Genomic DNA, 11153 nt, shown 5'->3' on the forward strand with positions numbered 1-11153 from the left:
AAGGCGTTGTCCAAATGCTTCTTGAATGTTGTCAGGCTTGGCGCCGTGACTACCTCCCCGGGGAGCCTGTTCCAGTGCTCCACCACCCTCTGGGTGAAGAACCCTTTCCTAATGTCCAACCTAAACCTCCCCTGGCATATCTTCCTGCCATTCCCTTGGGTCCATATGCAACAAAACACGCTCTGCCCCGGGCTTGTTTCTTTATCATAATAAAATCCTGAAGAAAGAAAAAAAAAAAAAAAAAAACAAAAAAAACCAAACAAAAAAACCCACACCACAAACCCAAACAAACACACACACCAAACAACACACCCCAAAAAAATCCAAAAAAACCCCAACCAAACAAAAAAAAAAAAAAAACACCACACACCACCACCACCCCCCCACCTCCCCAAAAAAAAAACCAAAACCAACCCCCACACTAAAAACCTGTATGCTGTGCACAGGCCTAGATATCCAAGGAGGAAAACATAATACTCTTTTTCCTATACAGTACCCCTACTGATAGCCTCCTTGTTTCAATTTCAGTCTATGGCATTGTGCTGGTTTTGGCTGGGATAGAGTTAATTTTCATCATAGTGGCTAGTATGTTAATCAAAAGAAAAAAAAAAAGGGTATGGGGAAAAACAGTAGTGAAAATGCTGAAAGTATAAATCAGCAATTGGTATTTAAAACTATCCTCAATAATGAATATAAGAAGTCCTTTTTAACCCCTTAATTCAGGAAAGAAAACATTTGAAAAACATAACTACCACATTCTGTTTTGTAGGAGTGTGATATTTTTATTCATTTGACATATGTTGTTTTCTGAATGGATTTAATGTATTTTGGCATTCCAGAGCAAAACTGCTCTCAAAGTGTCATGTACAATGCAGCCAGGAAACCACTCCTTAGACTATGCAGCCATCTGCAGCAGATACGAAAGGTTTTTAAACAAGCAAGCTGCACTGCTGTAAATATGCAGCATTTCAATACACAAGAAGAGTGCTATCATCTATTAACTAGACTTTCCATCTAATTGCCTGCAGATAAATTCAGGCAATTTGCAACGCATAACAGTTCAGCACAAACTAAAGCAGAAAGGGGAAAAAAAAGAAACTATTTCTTATCAGAAGATTCCTGGATACTTAATTATTTTGTTTTCTAAATTGCATGGTCCATATATTAAAACAAAACAGCCCCTGATGCCCTGCTTTACATGCACTCCCCCAAAAAAGTAATTGCCAGAATTCCTAGTTAAAACTAGGATCATCAAACAACAGAGGTCAGAAGAATATAGGGGGCCCAAAACAATATGAAACTGAGAAACAAAGCAAGCAGAGATTGGATACATGGGAAGAAAAGGAGGAACCACACTCAAAACCTTCTAGCTAATAACAAAACGGATAAGCTGCCCAGAAAAACTGCTGCACCAAATCCAAACGGGTTACACAATTCAGTCTGTGGTGAGAGGAACACAAGTGGAAACACATTCATAGACCAGAGCTTAAAAAAAAAAGAGGAGTGCACATGGATGTGTGTATTCATTCCCCATTTGGGGATTGTTAGATTAAAAAAAAAAAAAAAAAAAATCTCCTACCAAAAAAACACAAGTAAAAATGCATCCTGACACTTAAAATAGTACGTACAGTCCTAATGAAAGTTACTACTTACAGAAACAGCATACACAACTGGACTTCCATTTTACTTTAGAATACTTCCCCCTTAAAGAACACTTCTGTCTCTGTCTTATAAGTGTTACCCATCTTGACAAGCTAGTTTGTTTTTTGCTTTTGCATTTGTTTAGTATAAAATGCAGTACTACAAACAGTAAGCTTTTATTTACAATGCAGCTTTAAAGAGAGTTTTCCTTTAATACACCTTTTTCACTGCTACAATAAGGAGTAGCCACTATTTTTGTAAAGAGCAAAAGTTCAAAAAAAAAAACAAAACAGTATTTTCCAGATTCTAAGCATCTTCTCCCTCTACTTTATACAATAATTATGACACATATTAGCTCAATATTTTTCTTGGCAGTTTTAAGTCACTATCCTGGCCAAATAAAGGAATCCCTGAACTGTACCTTTGTCTGTTTTACCTTCTACATTCATTTTACAACTGATACATAATTCCAGATCCATCCCAATTAGTAGTTCACAATTGTGATGCACAAGAATTAGTCTTCTTCACCTGAACTGTGGTTCTAACTACAAGACTATTCACATCTCTCATGTGGCTAAGCACCATTATTCTTGTCCTCTATTTACTCAGCTTTGCTCTCACAATGCACATTTGATTTTTGCCAACTTATATCTCCTTTCACTCTCAACACAGTAATGAAGCATTTAAACTAATATTTTTTGCACTAAATTATTTTTCTCTTCACTTAGTGTTGTGTTTCTCTATGCCAACATAGGCATTTTGGAGATCAGATAAGTAACTATTACAACAAAATTAACAGAAGGATATTCTTGAATGGTTTCCAAAGTATTTTTTCCTCTTTAGATAGGGAAGAGCAATAGCTTACTACTTACAATTAAAAAAAAAAAATTACTTGGAATTTAGACAGTTATATTGAAGCACAGTTTCTCTTAAAGCACTGTTATCAACATAGATTATAATTCACTGTCTAAAGTCAAAAACAAGTTTTTCAGCTGACAGGATGTTTAAGTAGAACTAATATTCTTCCTTCCCATCGCAGTGCAAATTATAACCTCAAAACTGAATTCAGAGTTGATTTAATAACTTAAAGTGTTACTTAACTTCTGACATCCTGTGCTTTTTAGCAGGAGGGAGAAGGAGAAAAACAAAAAGACTTACAATACTACTTTGACACTATTGAAGTAAAATGTGGGACAGCGCCCTACTGATTTGCTATTAACACGTCAGCCTCTTTCTCAGAATAGGAAAAGTGAACTGAATAGCACAATGTAGGAATTTCAGAAAATTTCATAACTGTGATTTCAAATAATTTTAATTGTCCAGTGGGTACTTCCTTCAGACTTTTAAAAGATTAAAAACAAGTTAATACATGATTGAGGAAAATGAGTAACATTCTGATTTTGAGTGAAAGTTATTCCTCTATAGATATTTCATACTCTGAAGCTGAAATTTAAAACTTTGTCGAGATTTAACACAAATGGAATGATGGGTGATCTATGAATCTAAAATGAGCAAATACATACTTGAATTCAATGGAAACAGGCAGGGACTCACTCCATCTGGGACAGACAAAAGGAGGAGAGCACCATTTTTAAAAGTTTAAGGAACAACTTGTTGATTCTTGACCAGTTGTTTTATGTAGAGGGAGGAAAGTAGTAAAAAAGAGGATGAGAAAAAAAAGGAGTGATTAAAGACTTATTTCTCTCCCATCCCATAATGCTTTATTTTAACCTGCTCCATCAGCAGGGCCATAATCTTTCCCTTGAGGCATCACAGACTGCTGCAAAACCAATTCAGTAACATTAATGTCATGAAAGACTACAGGACATTTGAAATCTTGACAATACCTCTCCCACAGATTTCTCACAGGAAAATCCCACAGAAAAGTTTGCCTGCTCCACTGCTTTTCTCTAGCAAGAGCAGCATTGCAAAAAGCACACAAGAATGCCATGATCCTCAGCACTTCTGCTTTGCTTCAGTAAAGCAAGACAAATTAAAATAAATGCTCCTTGAAAAATAGAGGACCTCACCCAGATAAATACAAATAGATGAGAATAATTTACTCTTCCAAGTCTATTAAAATCTATTTTAAGTCTACCTTGCTTTTCTAGTATTTGTGTAGGACAGAAGAATACGGCCATCCCATTCATTATCTACTGAAGTGGATAAAGAGGGGAGGAGAGTACACACTATCTTATCTAACAAGATTCAGCCTTCGAACGCAAGAAGCTCCAGAGGCTTGGTTACCTTCTGACATTATTACAACTTCCAGGACAGCCACAGCAGCCAAGACAGTTCATACTGTCCTTAGACTCTGCTTAATCACCACTCCTTGTTCCTATGTATAAGGATTGCTTAATATCAAGTATCTACAAATTAGTTCCGGATACAGAAAGAACTAATCTACTTTTCAACTTAAACTACCCTAGGGAAGCTAGTCATAATGCTGATCTTCTCCAACACTTCAGTTTGGTTTCATTTAGACCAAATGAAGAGGTTTGTTTAGCATTATTTCTCAATCATGCAAAGTCACAATGTATTTTTAAAGGTGGAAGGTGCAATTTAGAGTTGAAACATCATGCTCCTGTAACACCTTCGGGGAAGTACAGGTGAAACTAAACAAAGAGTAATAAGCCAAATGGCCATATTGAAATTAAAGCATCATAGAAACAAGTATCTTAAAAAGAACTGGTAACTAATGAGGAAGAGCAGCAGAAAAAGCAAAATTATCCCAATTACTATATAATAAAAATACTACCAATTCCAGTATAACAATATTCACTTTTTCCATTTTTCTTACACAGGCAGAAGATGAGATTTATAAATCTCTCCTAAATCAGCATCCTCGCTCTCAAAACTTAACATTTATAAGGTTTTACTCACAATACACGAACACTGTATTCTTAATTAGAAATGAAAGCTGTATTTCAATAAAGTAATCTTTTTTACAACAAAAAGTCCTTCAAAAAACCCCACACCCATCTTGTCATTAGAGCAGTCAAGTTTCTCTCTGTATCACCTATCCCCTTATAATCTTAAACTCAGTAGAATTACTTAACAATTAATTATTATTGAAGTATCCTAGGCAGTGTTATTTAGGCCCACTAATTTTTACTGATATTTACTCAGCAGGAGATAGTGTGCCAGCTGTGCTGACACAGCAGGCTCTGCATGCCACCTTCACAGTTGGAAGCTGCAGTGGCACACTGCAGCTGCTCCCCAAGAGATGAAAAGAACTATAAGGATTACAGGAAATCCATGTTTGAAGCTTTGACAAGCTCCCACCCTGTCAAAAAAAGTATTTCTTGTCCAGAACTGGACCAGAGTCTGCCATGTGAGTAGCCACAGAACTGTTCACAAGTTACCCACAACACTAAAGTTCCTAACACTAAGTTCCAAAGACACTAAGCTAACAATTTAATAGGTTACCACAAATATTGCACTTTTTAAATGTGAAAAAAAATAAAAAATAAGTTATTTATGGACTATTTACTACATAAACTGATAAATATGTTACCTTTAATGTTTTCATTCTGATGTGAAAAGTGTTGTCTGATATTGTTTAACGTAAAAGTTGTCAAAGGTAAAATAGTGATGTTTATAAATCTTCAATTTCCAGATAATTCACATTTAACTACCTATATCAACTGTCACCATCAACATCTGCATGCTCACATAGGGATACAACCTACTACTTTCATATCCATAAGAGTAGCTTTTCTGTCAACTCAACTAGTTACTCATTCGGAAAAGCTTAGATTTGTAATTCCTCTGTGTGGAGTAAATGTCAGACCCTCCTTTAGCAGATCAGGTTATTCCATAGGGAGAATCTACTGAAAAGATGACACATCAAACATTTGATCTTTACATAACATTTTCCCTAGAAGATTTTCCTTTTTGCTTGGGAGAAAGAAGGACAAAAACAAAACAAGAAAACAAAGCAGACAGCCAATGATTCATTACACTCCTGCAGGAAAGCCGAGTTGAGGAATATGCTTCTATCCCCTTCTATTTCTAGAACCTACACTAACATGCTACCTTTAACGTATGTTACATATGCGCAAGCCTTCCCTTAGCTTTAATGTTCCAAGCATGGCGCTCTATGCCTAGGACTACAGGCTCTAAACGAATTCCACTGAGGACAAATCATAACACTGTTTTCTTACACAACCAGCTTAATACACCAGGCAACTTTCAATCAATGCTTTCTCCATGGAGTCCCCAATCAATTCTATATGAATATGATGTGCAAACAGATACCCTATTGAGCACTACATTTATACCAAACATTATCTACTGAGCAGCTTATTCATAAGACAGATCTATTCATATTTTTACTAATATGATAATCATATTCCATAGTATGCCATATGCTGTAACTTCTAGCTCTTTGATTGCAAGCACACCTGCTTAAAATTACCGATGTTTAAATGAGTTTAATTTAATTCATGAGCAAGGAACAGCCAGGTCAAAAGAATGTTTCCCCAAGCAATCGACATGTACCTATGAAAGTGTTGTTTCAAACATGAGCTACCTTGTGTATACTTAAATCATTTTATTCATAATATGAATATCAATGTCAGCCTGATTTTTAGTTGAGATAGTTGATCTCGAGAAAGAATATACTCCTTCATAACTCCTAAACTATGTTAATGACATGAATGGCATTCTACGATATAACTATTAGCTGTAAAAGCAGTACTGAATTACACTTTCATCATTAAAAATGGTCCTATCCATAGCTACCATGGTGACAAAACACTGATGTAAAAAGTTGTGGCTCCACTACAAGGATCTATTCTTCTACATGACATTGAAAAATATCAAGTGCATCATGAGAAACACCGAAGAACTGAAAAGAAACAAAATTGCATCCATTAAGAACATAGTGGTTTACAACTAAATTTGTCATGCATTGCTACAATTCCCCCCCCTAAGAATCTCAAGTCATTGTTGGGACTGAAACACTGTTTTGGAAAGTGATCGTTCTTTGTAAAAGGATCACTCTATTTAGACTTCATTGCTTTTCTGCCAAGCATCAGCCATATAAGGAAACTGAAGTTCACTGCCATTTATTTTGTTCAGCCCTTTCAGATGCCTACTAAGAATAACCTTTATTGCTGCCTGGAAAGGTAAGTCTATAAATTGCAAGCTAAATCATTTACTTGTTATCAGCCACAGAAGCCACTTTAGGTCAGTTAAATGTTAACATTTTTCCTCACACTATATCAAACAGGTGGAGCTAGATTAATAACTTTTTCCTCATACACTGCATTACTTGATGCTGTTAAAGAACTACATATGTAGGAGTGTTAAAATTTTTCGCATAGAAATGACTTTGTCCAAGTCTCATAAATACCAACACATCTCAGACACTTGAGAGGCTGAAGCACGCACATCCTATCTGACCAACATGCTGCTTTTGAGTTTGTCAAACAAGAACAAAAATTTAAATAAGCTAGCACAGAACTATGGCTTCTGGCTCATTTTCAATGTTCACAGTATGAGAAATTCCTTGCCTTCACGAAAGAACTAACCAATAATTGCCTCTTAAAGGCATGTGAAATGAATCTGTAGCGAGCAATACTGCTTTCACTACATGCAACTAGTTAGTTGGTGTAACATAACAAGCACCAGCAGTACAAAACCTTACACCAAAACTTCACATTCAGTTTCCCCTCCAATGGCTTCAAACAGAACTCCTTTAATAAATGATAAAGGAGAAAGTGGTCACCAAAACCAAACAAGGCTACGTTAACTCAAAGGTTCAACTACACCTACTTTTAATAAGTCAGACCACTAGCTAGCTGCTTTTTTTTTTTTAAATTGAGATTCTTAAGATAAACTTGTGCAAGGATCAAAATGCAATACAGACCTCTCCTATACAAGCTGAAAAATATGCAGTCCAACTCGTCGTCTTGAGGACAGAGAGGGGGCAGAGGGGAGGAAGAGAGGTGGTGGCAGCAGTCGAGGGGAAAAACTGCAACATTTACAGAGGACTACAAGGGCACATTTTTATAAAGAAATTTAACGGCTATCTTGAAGACGACCGGCTAGATACTGACCGATATTCCAGAAAACAAGGTGAAAGACAAACAAGAAACGACAGATACAGGGAGCGCCAAGTCTCAAGATCTTTTGATTAAATAAAAGAGATTACCTCCTTTAGAACTTTCTTATTTCCTGAGAACTTAATTATACTTGCAGGGTTAGCAATCGTTTTGGAAGGAAAGGAGCTGAAAAAGCACAGTCACGGAGTCGAGCAGTTTCAGTTCAATACAAACAAAGAGACTTCTGTGTCTGAGGAGCTTAAAAACTTTCGATCTCCCCAGATTCTTTCTTCAACCTCCATGATTACGTCCATACAAACAGCATTTCGGCAAGAGGGGGAGAAACACAAAGGACAGCTAAACTACGCAAGGCAGAAAACACAGAAAAATAAAGGCCCAAAACAGGATATCAAAATGAAGCGTGAACTCCTTCCTTTTTCCCCCATCCCCTTCAGCAGAGGAAGGATTTTTGTGTTACTGCTGCTGCTCCCCAAGCCTTTACCATTTAATTTACCTTGTCTGTCGGGCGCCTAAACCAGATCCAGCAGGCAGGAGTTTCTTCCGACTCCAAGGAAATCTATTAAATCCAATCGAGTTTTCTTCTCGTTAAGGGGGAAGGGGGGAGAGGAGAAGGGGGAATGCAACAGCTTTCGACGAAGACGGAGGCGTCTGCGGAGCGGAGCGTGCAACTTACGTGTGCACTGGGGGGAGGACGTCAGCGGAGCCGGGCTCCTCCCGGCGGCGATGCCGGGGTCTGCCCCGCGACCGCCCGACAGAAACGTTGCCCAGCGGCGAGACCGCAGTGCCCCCCGCCACCACCCCTCGCCCACCTGCCTCCCTGGCGCGCTCAGCGCCGCCACTCCGCCCCCAACTCCTCACCCCGAGCCGCACTACCCGAGATCAACGGCCTCCGCACTGCCGCCGCGGGCACGAGGGGAGCGGGACAGCCGCCTGCCTCGCCTGCCTGCCTGCTGCCGCCCTCTCTCCCCGCCTCCTTTCGCACACTTCCCCCTTCTCCCTCCGATTCAGCCTCCCGGCCTCAGCGGGAACCCGGGGAGGCAGCAGAGCTATGGAGTAGAAGAATGCCCTAGGGGGGTAAGGAATGGGGACAGTAAGAAGACGCCGCGCACCGCCGCCCAGGCTAGGGGAGGTACCGCAGCGGCCGGGGGGGGGGGGGCGGAGCGGGAGCCGCGGGAGCGAGCAGGCGCAGCGCTCGCGCCCCCACTGATCGCGATGGAAGGAGAGAGGGGACGAGCGGATGCTGCCACCACCAGGCCCCACTGGCCTCCCCTCCCCCCGCACTGGTGTGGAGCTGAGCCGCAGCGTAGGCAATCCCGAGCCAGAGGCGTCGTGAGGGACGGGCCGCCGCAGCCAATGGCGCTCAGCGGGGGGCGGGAGCGCGCTGTGGAGGAATGGGGCGAGGTGGGGGTTGGGGGCGTTGGCGCAGGGGTCAGGGGCCGGGGGGCAAAGGGTGGGAACGGGGCGGGGGCGCGGTTGTGAGGGCGGGGGGGGGCCCGGGAGAGCTGACAGGGAGAAGTGGGAGTGGTGCGCTGCGGAGGGGACGTGTCCCGGGGCCGCGTAACGGGCCCTCCCGCCTCTGCCCGACGTGCGGCCCGAGTCGGGCCGGGGACTGGGATGGGGCCTGTCCGCGGGCCGGGCCAGGCCGCGGCGAGTGCCTGCGGGAGCCCTTCCTGGCCCGGTAACCACACGGGACTGAGGGACTCCTGCTCTAGGGTACAGGTGTCGTTGGTTTCCCCCCGCGTTTTTGGCATAGTTTGTCTTCTGCAGGGGCACGTCAGTTGCCCAGACAAATTCAATCCCAAATGATAAATGTTTCCTCGGGCATAAGCAGCTCAGCTTCCTATTTTAATAACTGCATATATTATATCCAAATCGCTGAAATAATTGATCACGTATCAGGCATTTGATGTCTTACTTTCATGGCTGTCCCAGCAGCTGCCACTCCATTGTGCCTTACGCTCCCTAACTTTCAGTTACCAGGAATTAGGAGAACAAAGACATCTGGGGAAAAAGACTAACAACCTCCACCCAAACACAATGTTTGAATATGGTATAGTAAACTTTGATGCAAACAACAATTAAAGTAATACCACATATATACTCACACTGTTTCACATAAACCCCAGAATACAGTTGTATTTTTTTTCAAATATTTCAACCCCTCAGTACAACATTATGTTATTGAAAATGCTGTTAACTGTAACATAGTAATGTACAAATATGTTTGAAAAGCAGCCAATGGGTTTATTGTAGGTCACATGACTTCAATATTTATGTGTTAGATCTCAACAGTACGTTGATGGAAATGTTTTTCTGTTTAATTTCCTTGTTTGTTTGAAATAAGTATTTGATAACCTATTGTGTATGCAATATGCCATTTTAACAGTCCTGGAGCCTGAAGTTCTGCTCAGCCACAAAACAGCGCACAAAGCTGACAGCAGGGTGGATTTGCACATGCTGCTCACCTTATGCTCCTTAATTGTGTTCTGCAGAGACCACGTCTAAGGACAGAGGTAGTTTTGTTTTCACACCCATTTAATCCCTGGCTTCTCTACTGGGACTGCCACCAACTAAGCTGGGATCGTGTTTTATTATGATAATCTGTTTACTGAGAAATGGACAAAATGCTAAAAAATGCCATTTTACATGAGCCACTGAACAGCAACAGAAAATGGTATGTCAGGTTAGTATCGACCTGCCCCTGATTTTAGCATACAACTAGAAGTGAAAAGTCCTTTAAGCCCTCACCAGTCCCTGAAAGTAACTCCAATTGATATTTCCTGTTCAGGATCATTACTTGCTTTGTTCAGTTTCTTAAGAGGCTTTGGATGAAGATGGTTTAATCTTTAACAAGAAAATATACAGTTCATCACATTTATAAAAGTCCACTATGTTTAACAATACTGTTATTTATTTAAAACTTCTTGTCTGTGTATGGGCATTGTATGTTCGAGTATCCAATTTGTATCCAGATATAGAAAATAAGCATGCATTTCTACTAGGGTAATAATAATCGCTTATTGTTTCTTTACTTTTCTACGAATCCTCTCTCCATCTTTACAGAGCATACAGTCCTCTTTGGGGACTACATCTATGCCTAAATTTAAATAATTAAACTAAATTAAATATAACCATCAGAGTTTGTAAAAAATAAAATTTTATATATATGTATATATATATATTTCCCAAAACATTAAATCACCTCCATTTTTTCTTGTTCAGATAAGCCATTTTCTTCAAATGACTCATCTTTGGACTAAGGCCAAGTATAAGAACTTCAGCCCCTCAAGTTAAAAGCACTGACAACAAATTTAGAATTTCTCACTATAGTGCACTACACCAGTGCTATAATAAAATTACTAATATTTTATCTCATGAGAACAATTGATCATTCCTGTCTAATACCCAACAATGTATCTTTATCATAATTAATATGAATGC

General features: G+C 40.1%; 1 protein-coding gene across 1 annotated transcript in view; it reads right to left on the reverse strand.

Annotated features, from left to right (window-relative positions):
• Positions 1-8219, reverse strand: part of LOC309601815 (erbin-like) — a 122571-nt gene extending 114352 nt beyond the window's left edge. The window contains exon 1 of the mRNA XM_082334967.1: positions 8206-8219. The gene's annotated coding sequence lies outside the window, so the exon portion shown is untranslated. The remainder of the gene's footprint in view (positions 1-8205) is intronic.
• Positions 8220-11153: the final 2934 nt, after the last annotated feature.

The sequence above is a fragment of the Platalea leucorodia genome, assembly GCF_965183815.1.
Source record: "Platalea leucorodia genome assembly, chromosome: W".
NCBI lineage: Eukaryota > Metazoa > Chordata > Aves > Pelecaniformes > Threskiornithidae > Platalea > Platalea leucorodia.